Genomic DNA, 13,112 nt, shown 5'->3' with positions numbered 1-13,112 from the left:
TCTTTGCTGCTGCTCCATATACCATACATCCATAATCCATATATGACCATATTAAAACGCTATAAATATCCAACAGTGATTGCTTATCTGCTCCCAACCGATATCCAGATACTGTTCTCATGAGATTCAGTACTTTTTTTGCACTTTGTCTCAACCTGTTTAACATGGTTCCCCCATATACATTTCTCATCAAACCACAATCCTAAACATTTTAACTCACTTACCCTTTCCATATTATGCCAATACAATTTAGAGCTTCACGTTATCTAACCTTCTCTTCCTGGTAAAGATCATGTAACATGACTATGTAACTGACATCTTAACTCTCCAGTCATATGACCGTCTTTCAACCTTTAGTTTCGTTTCCTGAATGCAATTAATCACATGTCTGATGAATTTCCCTCTTTTCCATATAGCCCCATCATCCACATAAAGCGATTACCCAATATCTCCACCAACATTAATAAAAATATCATTTATTATAATGTTGAACAGAATAGGGCTTATAGCACTGCCCTGAGGAATACCATTTACTATATCAAACTCTTCTCAAAAAGCATCAACTTTAACACAGAATGTCCGGTTAGATAGGAAATCTAGAACCCACTTATACAGTCTACCGCCAATATCCATTTTATGCATTTTAAAATGATTTTCAGCACTTCATCTGGGAGTTATCTGAACATAACATAGCAAAGTTGATCTTGTCCTGTAGCCGTATATACACTTCCCTCTAAGGCCATTTTCAACTCATGTATTTTAATATCCATATCAAGAGATTATCCATTACCATCCTTCTTCTTTGTTACATCATTATTTGCTCTTAAAATGTCATATTTTCGTTGTTTATGGATTTCATCTAAGTGGCTTCCACTATGTACACTTGCATACTTTCTACCCATTAAATCGGCTTTTTGCTTGTTTGTAATTGCCTTTGTAATATTCTCCATCTACCAGCACTGGGATTTTAACAGATTTCCTTTTCCCACTCATCTTTTTAACCATTGACCAAATATCATTAAGTTTAATTCCTCTGCCTATGGAGGAGCAGAATTGCCAAGCATTCTCTGTGTACGTTTTCTTTCTTTTATAGCATTTTTGCATTTATCGTTCCACCATGGAACCATTTTCTTTTTTCCATTGACTGTGCTCTTAGGAATACATGTTGATGCAGTACTAATTATCAAGGGAGTCACAGCTGCTGCCCAGCTATCTATGTCACCCTCCATTGTAATTCCTTCATTAGACTCAATGCAGCATGCTCTAAATTCTCCCTAGTCAGCTTTAGGAAAACACCATCTTTCTATTGTGTATCCTCCCTGTATATGCATATCAAAATTAATAGAACAGAAAATTGGAAAATTATCACTCCCTATATTAGTAACAATTATTACATTCCGTTCATGTAAGTTACCCATTTTCACAGACACTAGAGTAAGATCTAAACATGAGACCCTATTTCTCATAATGTCCACTCTTCCATCATTAAAACAGACAAGTGCTCGCTCCTCAATTCATTCTTCCACCACTTCTCCATTAGTATCTGTATGATCACGTCCCCAAAGAGTATTGTGGGCATTTAAGTCTCCACACCATATTTCTCTTGTATTTGCACTTCGTGAGATCTCCTTAAATGTTTGCATTGTTGAGTTCTTGCAAGGGTTGTAAAAATTGACAACTAACATTTCCTCTGGGACTACAAATATCTGTCACTATGCATTCATACTCATTTGGTACATTGATTCTTCTATAAGCTAAAGTGTCCTTAATAAATGTTATACATCCTCCACCTTCAATTCTATCATATTGTATAGAACTATATCCTGGCAGGACTAAGTCCAAGTGTGGTCTTTTCTTTTTTTTGTCCATGTTTCTTGTATGTGTGGTGCCACGAGGAGCGTGCTTTGTGCAGCACTTGATAAGAATGAATTTCACGCCAAACAATGCCGTATCGTATTTTGAGGGAAATTATCGTACATCTGTCATAACCAAAATAACAAGTCTATTGATGCACTATAGTCAAATATGCTGATGCGCTAGTCACTCTAGTGTTGAATAGCGTCTAACAGACCCTCACGGCTTTGTGGCATCAGTACAATTGTAGGATATGGATTACCATGAGGAGGATACTAATTACCTTGAGACAGTCCATCATAGTTAGTCAGGTTCAACATTTCATGTGTCAGTTCAGCTGTAATTTATTTAAACCCCAGGATTTCTATAGCTGCCTCAACAATTGTCTTGATTCTATCACACTTTCTCTTTTGCAAAATTCACAGTCTTGCAGATGAAAGCGACAAAGCTAATTTTGTCAGTAGCTCTTTTCACACAGAGACACCGCATTATCGCCGCAGCGGCAGTTCGCAAATTCTCTGCCATTGTTTGTTCACGCAGAGCCAAGCAGCTCCGGCGTAAAGCCACACCAGTGTGTAATTCACACAGAAAGCCGGCGCTGCGGATCCAAAAGAGCCGTGACGGTACACGTCATGATGATGACGTCTGTGTGTTTTTTTTCAACGCTTCTCTCCCGGTGTCCTCCTGTTAATCTAAACATCTACCCGCTTACTGTTTATAATCATATGGATGCAGTTATAATGTGTTGTGATTGAGATCCTGACCCATCATACATCCTGGAAAGTGACAAAGTTACGTTATTTGCTCTAAATTACATAATTACATAATCACCATCAGTAAACAAGACGCTGCCTGACTCTCTCACTCACGGGGAGGGATGCTGTTTTCTGGGGGAAAGTTCACTGAAGTCTCGGTCTGGAGGGCTGACCGTCGCGGTGATTCTTTTCAACAGTAACTACAACAACACAATAGTGGAAGGAGACTGTGTCGTCATTAATCTCCTCTATGTATGGATTTGGTGTAGGAGACTGGAAGTCATTTCATTGGTTCTCAGACTCCCTTGCGCTGTTTATTACATGCACAGCACTGGGTCTGTCCAGCTCACTTTCCCTGACTTTTTTAACTGCATCAGCATAAGCCACCTGGTTTGTCTCTATATAGTTTTGCACCTCTCTGGCTTGCGTTTTGCATCTCGTCCACACTTTCCATATTCATGTTCACCTGCACATCTTTCAAAGCTTAGTTTTCCTTTACACTGTCCTGCAGTGTGTCCCATTCTCTGACACTTGACACATATCCCATTCTTACTTTCTTAGGTGTACTGTTTTCAAACTCGAGGACTACTAACAGGCTGTCTGATTTCAGGCCCTTTCTTTGTGTTTGCAGCCTTGTAGCTTTCACCACCTTTCCGCCTTTTACTTCTTGAGCTATCTCATCCATCGACACTGCCAAAGGCTCATCATAAATAACACCTCAAGCTTTGCTACTTTTCCTGGGATGTAAGCACTGATTTTTTTCTCCATTTAATGTATCTACTCTGAGGAACTTATCTCTTTGCATCTGATCTTTTGCAAAGATCAAAAGCCTCCTGTTACTCAAGTATTTAGCAAACTTGACCTTCCCCATTTCTTTTTCAATGTTTTTTTCAGTTTCAGTTGGTGAACGTGTCTCCTTTCTTTTTTGAATCATTACTTTCCATTCCGTTTGTTCACTCTCCCTCCTCATGTGTTCCGCCTCGTCATGTCGCCAGTCTCCAAGCCAGAAGCTGCACTACTAGAGCTGTCACTCCTATTTTTCCCCTTTCTACTGATATCCTGCAATGGCATAATATCGCTATCTCCATCTGTTCTGTCACCCATGATAGTTACATTCATGGTACAGTTCTTGCTAATTCGCCAATACTCTGCTCACTTCTCTCTTGCAATCACATGCCTCAAACAGTTCCCATTTTCTCTGCCATTCTTGTCCGTAAACAATGAGCTCATTCTGCCACAGCTCCAGCAGTATGTTGCGTAGACTCTGTTCACACGCAATGAGTCAGCACAGGTGGGCAGGTAAGGACAGATTGATAGACAGGTAGGCTGTCCATAGGGTTAGGGTGAAGCATTGGCATTAATACTTAAAAAAACAGCAATCATCCATCATAGTACAGAAATGAAACGTTAATATTTCAACACTCGCTTTTACTGAATTTTAGAAAACACTGTATAGAAACACAGAAGCCTGCATGTCAATCAGGCCAATTTGGCCCTAGTTTCATCAAGTTTCAATGAAATCCTCAATCTGCCGTTAAGGTGAATAGCTTTCGATCAGTTCACTTCACCATAGAACACGGTTACAGACAATGGCCGTGTTTCCCAGATTCGATCGTTCTTAAGGACTGAAGAAGGCTCTTAAGAAGGGTTCGGCTAAGAAGGAGCACTAAGATAAGGGTGTTTGCCAGACGCGTTCTTAACTGCCTTCTTAGGAGAACCTTAAGATCAAGCCAAAGAAGCTTCTTAAGAAGCTCTTAGTAGGAGCTGTCCACCGCGGTGCTGCTGAAACTGAATCAATCGATGCCAGGCAAATCGATCACCCACCTCTTTATCAGCGCATAAGTCACACACAGCGCCCCGTGGTCCCCCCACACAGGTGCAATTAGGCTACGCATGTATCGTGTGTGTGTGGGGGTGCGGGTGTGTATGTGTGCCAACAGGTGTGTCCAAGTAGTAATCAAGCCCATTAGTGCATATATACCCCCGTGGATATAGGCACACACATGTGAGAATGGAAGAAACCGGCAGCAAAAAAAACAAGCGGGCACCGTCGTTTACCGCGGAGGAGATGGGCGTCGAAGTGGACGAGGTCTGGCAGCACCGTGATGTTTTATTCGGGGGAACAAGGGGCAACAAGGGGCAAAAATAACATCATGGTGAAGAACCATGTTTGGCAGGCCAAACATGGCCGAAAATATGTCCCTCTCCTGCGTGACTGGGGTGCTGTGAGGAAGAAGTGGCAGGAGTTCCAGAGCCAAACAAAAAAGAAGAGTGCGAAGGTGAGGAGAGAATCCATGGGCACGGGTGGTGGAGCACCGGGTGGGACGACCCTCACTCCCGACGAGGAGAAAGTCCTCTCCATCATCGGGAAGACAGCCTCTGAAGGCATTAGTGGGGGCATCGATGTCAGGGGGACAAGGGGCTCTCAGAAAGTGAGGATGAAGAGGAGCCATCCGGGGACGTGCACGCCCCAGGAGAGGACAACCCCAAATGTGCCCTGTCCCCGCGCGCCAACCAGCAGGGCCTGGTGTCCGCATGCGGGGAGGCTTAACAGGGCAATGGTAAATGGTCTGCATTTAAATAGCGCTTTTCCAGTCCTCTCGGACAGCTCAAAGTGCTTTACAACACATGCCACATTCACCCATTCACACACACACTCATACACTGATGACGGAGGCTGCCATACAAGGCGCCAGCTGCTCATCAGGAGCAATTTGGTTGATATGGGTGGTGTGGTGGTTGTGGGTTGTGGGTTTATGGTTTAGTGATCAGTGCTTGGTGACTGGTGGTGAAGGGGTAGGGGCTGGGGTTGTTGGACCTCAGAAGAGGTTGATAAGTTCCTGTCTGGTCTGGGCACCGGCCTGATGGAGTACTGCTCGCACATCGCGGGGGGCGGGGTTCGGGGCTTCGTCCTCTGAATGTTCCTCTCCGTCATCCACAGGAGGCGGCTCATCTGCGCCAACGCGCACTGCGATGTTGTGCAGCATGGCGGTGACAACAATCACCCGGCAACACTTGAGTGGTGACAAGCGCAGCCCCCCCCGACGAACAATGCATGCACCTGTAGCGGGACTTCCAGATGGCAAACACTGTTCAACCTTCGTCCTGGTGCGTGTGTGGGCCTCATTAAACCTCTCCTCCTGTGGTGTTGCTGGGTTGGTTACCGGCGTCACGAGGTAACTCCGGAGAGGGTAGCCACTGTCCCCTAGGAGAATGCTCCTACCAAACTCTCCTCTGCCAGCCTTCTGCCCCACAGCTGAGTTGGCCCACATGAAGCCGTTGGATCTCCGCACGGGGCAGCCGGTACTTTGCCTGGACAGCCCGGTCTGACAGCACGTCCAGTGGGGAGAAGTGCTGAGGCACGTATGCATTTATGTAAACTGTCTGGCTTCGCGCACGGCGACACTGTTGGTTCGCAGCGAGAATGTGCTGTATTGCAGTCATGGTTTATCACACACGCGGACTTTGGCAACGCCTTTATATAGAGTAGCAGGTAGAGCCTCTCTGGATGAGGTTCAGCTGAGTTCAATTACATCTGTTTCCTTGATATCTGTGAAATGCCACAGGGTTGTTGATGTTTTTTTATGTGTAGTACTATAAACTCATATATGCAGATGTGTGTGGAAAACTTAAACGTGTAATTCAATAAAAAGTTTTTTTTCCTTCTCTATTAGCCTATGTTTCTTGCGCCAGTGGTCTGCAGCTATGAGCGCATTTCAACATTGAACATTGTTTTATTATTTTGAAAAGTGGAGGATAGAAATTTCCCTGACGCGGCTTGATCACTGAGCATTTGGTCGCTAAGAAGGCTGTTAAGAGTGGGTCAGCTCGATCTTACATTTCCTTCTTAGTGAAAGATCTTCTTAAGCTAAGAGCGACTCTGGGAAACACATCTTTCTTTCACAGCGCTCTTAAGAGCGCTCCTAAGAAGATCTTAGCACTTACATAAGAGCTTCTTAACAAATCTGGGAAACGCGGCCAATGTTGTTCTCTGTCGCCCCCCCTGCTGTTCAGTATCAGCGCTGAACCACTAGTACAGCTTATCAGGGATGACAAAAACATAAAAGGGTTGACAATAAATGGAGAGTAACAAAAAATACGCTATACGCTGATGATGTGCTGTCATATCGAGCCGAAACTGTAACAACAATCCCACATTTAAAGAATCTTATTTTGACATATGGATATTTTTCAGGTATAGGTGAAACTTTTCCACCTATATCCATACTATAAAGTATGGATATAGGTGAAAAAGTTTCACAAACAACCAAATTGCAATGTGTGTTTAAATGGCCCAAAGATGGCTTTGAATATTTTACCTTTGAATACCTTAATCATTAGAAAAGTTAAATGATGTAAATTACAAAAGCATAATCCAAAATATCAGCAAGGATTTGGACAGATGCTCATTTCTTCCCCTGTCTTTGCTAGGTCGTATTGAGAGTATACACATGAATGTACTGCAGAGACTACTTTATCCGTTTCAGATGTTATCTATTGATATTTGTAGTGTAATATAACCATATAACCATAAGTAAGTAGTTAGTGGTTAATGACAACTGGTAACAAGTACTGAGATGTTAAAGAATCTAATCAAAATATGAATGAATCATAAATGAATGGTAAAAACATGTATTGCTCTGCACTAGTTGATTGAACATGCACCTATTGACTGAATTGATGATTAAACTACAGAATTGTGTTAAAGGAATAGTTCACTCTAGAATGAAATTCAGTCATTATCGACTCACCCTCATGCTGACATACCCTCCTGCAGCAATAATCCATTTAACAGGCGTAAATGGCGTCCGAGACGAAAAGGTCCATAAAACTACACAAAAACTTTGTAATATTCCTCCATACTGCTCATCCGCTGCAATCCAATTGTCCTGAAGTGGCAACATCCAGAGTTTACACGAAATGACGTAATTGAGTAAATTTTTGTAGCCTAAACAGTCACTATACTATATTTGCCTGGAGGCACGCTCCGCGTGCACGCAAGTCTCCCTCACAGTGGTTTGCACCACAGAAGCTGCGCCAGACAAAGTCAACGAGACTCGCGATAGATACACACCGGTATTTACATCCTGCTGTGAGCGACCGAGCGACACACAAACACGAGAGGGATCTGCCTGCACTAGTGATTTGAAACTTTGAAACTCACAGAAAAAAGTTTTATTTCTTGGTATGAATTTGAATAATACACCACAGGTAAAGGGAAGATGGGAAACTGAGTTGAATCTGGACATGCTACGGGACACGTGGGAAGAAATATGCAACAAAGCACATTAAAAAATTTGGCATGACACATACAGGTAAATGTTGGAGACACTGCAGTACACAAATTGGCAACCATATTCACATATTTTGGTCATACCCGAAACTGAAAATATTCTGGAAGGAAGTGTTTGAAACACTTAAAGTATTTCACCAAAATATCACAACAGATCTGAAGGTGGTGCTACTGAGTCTAATACCAAAAGGCATTGATGGGAGAGCTAAAAGATAGCTTTAACAAATATTGCTAACAGCAGCGATTAAATGTTTTACATTTTGCTCAAAACCTGACACCCCAACATACAATATTTGGATGAAGAAGATATGGACAATTTATCAGATGGAACAAATAATATACTCCTTGAGAATCCAAAAAGATATATTTATTAAAACATGGAGTCTTGCCCGGGCTATAATAGTACAGTGAGGTCATTTGAACACACACCATCTAAATCAAATGTGTATTTTAGTCTCCCCTTTTCATTCTTTCTCTTTGTGTATATATACACATGCTCACATCACTTTGCTCTTTATTTGCTTCATTTATATTTATTATATTTTCCCTGATGTCTACCTGTGTTGTATTCCAACCATTTAAGTTAATACTTTCTGCTGAAGTTTTGTTTGTTTTATTTTCTTGTGTTTTATCCTTTCTATTTTCATTATATTTTTTGCTGCAGAATGAAAAAAAAAAAACAGCTGGGGAAATTGTGAATATGATTGTTTAAGTGGCGAAACTGCAATAAAACTTTAATTTTAAGGTGACTGGACCCTTGTTATATAGCCAACTGTAACTCTTTTCTTTCTCTCTCTCTCTTTGTTTTTGGTAGTTTTCACAATTGAAAAAGAAACTATAAAGGAATATACAAAAGAACATGATAAATAACAGTGCACCTTTTAAATCTTAGAAATAGGTTGTTGTCAGTTTGATTCTCATAAATTCCCTCAGGTTGACCAGCCTGGGTTGAAACTTTTTAACTTTTTTGTGCTTAGCGAATTAACAAATAGATGGGCCAATTAGGCTTCTAAAAATGAGCAAAGGGCTGGAATTCGATCGTTAAAGTGCCGCCATTAACTTTCCAGCCTGAGCTGAGATAACCCTAAAAGTTTAAGTAAAAAATTAAAGTTCATTCTTGACCTTGGTAATAAGCCTAACTCTAAACTGTGTGACATGGTTGAAAGCAAAAAGTTAGTAAATTGACCTTGAGTTGGGATTGAAGTGTTTCCTGTTAATTGAGAACATAGGCGTTAATCCTTTTTGCACTGTGATGCTTCAATCTTTTTGGTCAATACAGTTAATCTGGGCAGTTAGACTGATCCAGCTGTAAAACAATGGTGGCAGAAACACATATACAACAATATACAATTAAAAAATAAGTTCTGCATTAAAAAAATCCCCTTTGTAAAAGAGGGCCGACCAGCTAAATTATACAAAAGCTTCAGTCTTGTAGCTAGTTGAGTAAAGAATAGGTTCATTGTCAAGATGGATTGGATTTTAAGAATTTAACGTAGCCTTTTTTTTTTTTTCCCCCTTTTTTTTTTATTCCACCACCCCCACCCCTAGTGGGGACCCTTTTTTTTTCTTTCTCATTAATATATATTTTTTTTCTTCCTATTTTTTTCTTTCTTTTCATTTTTTTTTTTTTTAAACAAACAACAAAAAACAAACAAACAAACAAACGTGTGCAGACACTAAAAACAAAAAACAAAACATGGGGATCCTAAAACGCTAGACACAGCTTGGCTCAGCATTGATGGCTGTATTAGCTCCACCCCTCAGCTTCAATAAACTTTCTCCATCTTTCCATATGATACTGCTCGTCGGTAATGAAGCCCTCCAAGATAAATTGATGTTTAACAAAACTTTTAAATCTATGTACATTAAGAAGCTCAGTATTGGGTGCGTTATAAATGAACCTTTTTCCCAGTAAAATTATTAAGTTGATAATATAATTCTTTTTCTCCCTGACTTCCCCCAGCATTATAGAAAAAAAATCTAGTTCAAAGGGCAGGCCAATGCCAGAGCACATCTCTTGAACTTCCCTCCAAAAAGCAGACACCACATGACAATACCAGAAAAGATGAACTGTCGACTCAGCCTCCTCTGAGCAAAATCTTTCATCAGTCTCACTGATACCCCAAATCTTAAGCATTTTTTTTGTAGCTAAAAAATTATATATTATTTTTATTTGAAAATACCTAATAAATGCATCAACTGTTGTTTTATATATTAAACCAAAAACCAGATTCCATGGTATAGGACAATCAAAAATATCCTCCCACTTTTTGTACATATTATTGGGTATAGTAGCTAGTGATTTCTGTGTCAGGTAAAAGTTATAAACACTGCGATTTATCTTGTTATTTTTTAGCCAACTCAGATTTTTTATTGATGGTTGACAAACTAACAGCTTAAAATCACCACTACTAATTTTCCTTTTCCATTGTTTTTTTATTGAGGAGATCAGCTGGTTGAAGGATTGAATGCTACAAATTGGGCCATATCCTTCAATAAATTCATTATACTTCATTAGTTTCCCTGTTTCAGTGACAATATCATTAAGAAACCAAACCCCATGGTCAAAAGGTGTCTTCCAGAAAAAAAGTTTTTCCTCAATCATGATATTTGAATTGAGCCATATGGGTTGTTGTAGAATTTCCTCTCTGGTTTCTGGGGGATGAAACTGGAAACATAGCCAGCTCTGAATTGCCTCCTTTAGAAAAAGTGATGTATTTTCAAGTATAATATCTATTTGACCCATATGACTACACTGAGTTTCTAAAAAGGGGTAAAACCTATTTTTTAACAGGAGATTATTTCTTTCCAGTAGCCTTGCAGTAAACCAATCTTTATTAATATACAATTTTTGAACAAAAACGGCCTTTAATGTAAGACATAGAGCTTCCAGATTTAATAATTTTAGCCCACCCTTTTCATAGTCATTATTATAAATCACACTTCTTTTAATTTTTTCTGGTTTATTATTCCAGAGGAAGCCAAAGATCTTTTGTTCAAAAGCCTTGAAAAAGGGCTGTGACGGAGTGGGTAGAGACATAAGGAGATTTGTAAATTGTGAAACTACCAGAGAGTTAACCAAGGAGATCTTTCCATATAGAGTTAAGGTTTTCCCTCTCCAAGGTTGTAAAATTTTGTCTATCTTAGCCATTTTATTATTGAAGTTGATTGTGCATAGGTCTTCTAGCTTTTCTGGAATCATTATCCCTAGTACTTTTACTGGTCCATCTGTCCACGTAATCGGAAATTTACATGGTAACTTGAAATTTGTACCCTTTATTGTCCCATTCTAAGAATCAAACATTTTCCAAAGTTCGGTTTTAAACCAGATATATTTGAAAAGAGTTCCAGGTCTTTTAGAAGAGCTTCCAAACAGGATTGTTTTGGACTCAAAAGGAAACTAGCATCGTCCGCGTACAAGGACATTTTTGTTTGTAAACCTCCTATTTCTAGTCCCTCCACGTCACTATTTGATCTCACTTTGATTGCCAACATTTCTATAGCAATTAAAAACAGATAGGGAGACAAGGGACATCCTTGTTTAACTCCTCTTAACAAGGGCACTGACTCTGAGGTATATCCATTATTGAGAATTTTGCAACTCGTGTCATTATATAAAGCTCTAATCCATTTGATCAGAGATTCGCCAAAGTTAAAAAATCTCAAACTCTTATAAATACAGTCCAAATGAACCTTGTCAAAGGCCTTTTCCAGATCAGCGATGAATATCAAACCCACCTTTTCATTTAATTCATAATGTTCTATCGTTTCCAACAGCTGTCTTATGTTATTGCCGATATAACGACCTTGCATAAATCCTGACTGGTCCTGATGGATAATGTCTGATAGTACCTTCTTTATTCTGTGAGCTATGCACTTTGCAAGAATCTTAGCGTCATAGCATTGAAGTGTTATGAGTCTCCAGTTTTTAAGATGTACTGGGTCCCTATATCGGCCATTAGCTTGTTGTTTTAGCAATAAGGAGAATCAGGCCCTCCTTTTGTGAATTAGAAAGATATCCCACATCATATGTAAAATTAAAACGAGAGAGCAGTGGTTTTTTAACAAGATCAAAACATTTTTGGTAAACTTCTATGGGTATACCATCTAATCCGGGGTTTTTACCTTCTTTAAAAGACATTGTAGCAGAAAGGAGTTCCTCTTCTGTAATCAAGCCTTCACAAAGCTCCTTCTGAGCTGCTGATAATTGTTTATCGTGATTCTCTGGAAAAAAGCGAGCCCTGTCTTCCATTGTAATGTCCAGTTCCTTCTGTTTGTTTTCCAGAGCGTTTACCAAGTCATTCGATACATCAGCAGAATTATCTATGTAACTTGCCAATTCATCTATTTCAGTATTTAGGGTTACCTCTTTTGATTTCCTATTTTAATTTAGCCAGGATGCATATGCAATTACATGTCCTCTGAAAGTACATTTAAAGGCATCCCAAACCATCAAGGGATTTGCTGTGCCACTGTTTTGAGAGAAATAATCACTAATAAACCTTTCAGTCTTCTTGATAAATTCCTCGTCCAGGAGAAGACTCTGGTTAAATTTCCAGTACCCTGGGCCACGCCTGATCTCTACCGTTGACAGGTTCAGTGAAATAAGGTGGTGGTCAGATCTTACTTTATCTTCAATTGAGACACTTGTTACTCTGGAAATTAAAGAGAAAGAAATCAGAAAATAATCAATTCTGCTGGCTTCATTTTGTCTTCTCCAAGTATATCTAATTAAGTCAGGGTTTTTAAAAAACGCCAGATATCCACTAAATCCAAACTATCCATAAGATTCTGAATTTTTGCAACAGCTTGTGGATGGTAGTTTATTACAGTTTTTCCTTTTCGATCCAGAGCTCCATTTGTGGCAGAATTAAAATCGCCTACCATAATGATTTTACTGTCAGATTCATGCAGTTGGTTACCTTTTTCCTCAAAAAAAGCGGGATCATCTGTATTTGGTCCGTATATATTAATCAAACAGTATATTTCATCTTGTATATTTAGATTCAAGATTATCCATCTTCCAGTCAAATCTGTATGAACAGAGCAAACTTTAAACTGAAGTTGGTTCTTGAGGAGAATCATAACACCTTTAGAGTTTCTCTGACCATGAGAAAAATAGATAGGACCATCCCACTGTTTTTCCCATGATATTTCATCTTCCTTTGTTGAATGAGTTTCTTGTAAACAAAAAATATTCTGTTTCTTTG

General features: G+C 39.7%; 1 protein-coding gene across 3 annotated transcripts in view; it reads left to right on the top strand.

Annotated features, from left to right (window-relative positions):
- cnga4 (cyclic nucleotide gated channel subunit alpha 4) overlaps positions 1-13,112 on the top strand; it is a 31,119-nt gene that overhangs the window by 8,166 nt on the left and 9,841 nt on the right. The window lies entirely within an intron of this gene.

Source organism: Pagrus pagrus, assembly GCF_965226575.1.
Source record: "Pagrus pagrus genome assembly, chromosome: 9".
Classification (NCBI taxonomy): domain Eukaryota; kingdom Metazoa; phylum Chordata; class Actinopteri; order Spariformes; family Sparidae; genus Pagrus; species Pagrus pagrus.
Note: the sequence above shows the minus strand (reverse complement) of the source record. Positions and strands in the feature narration are given on the sequence as shown.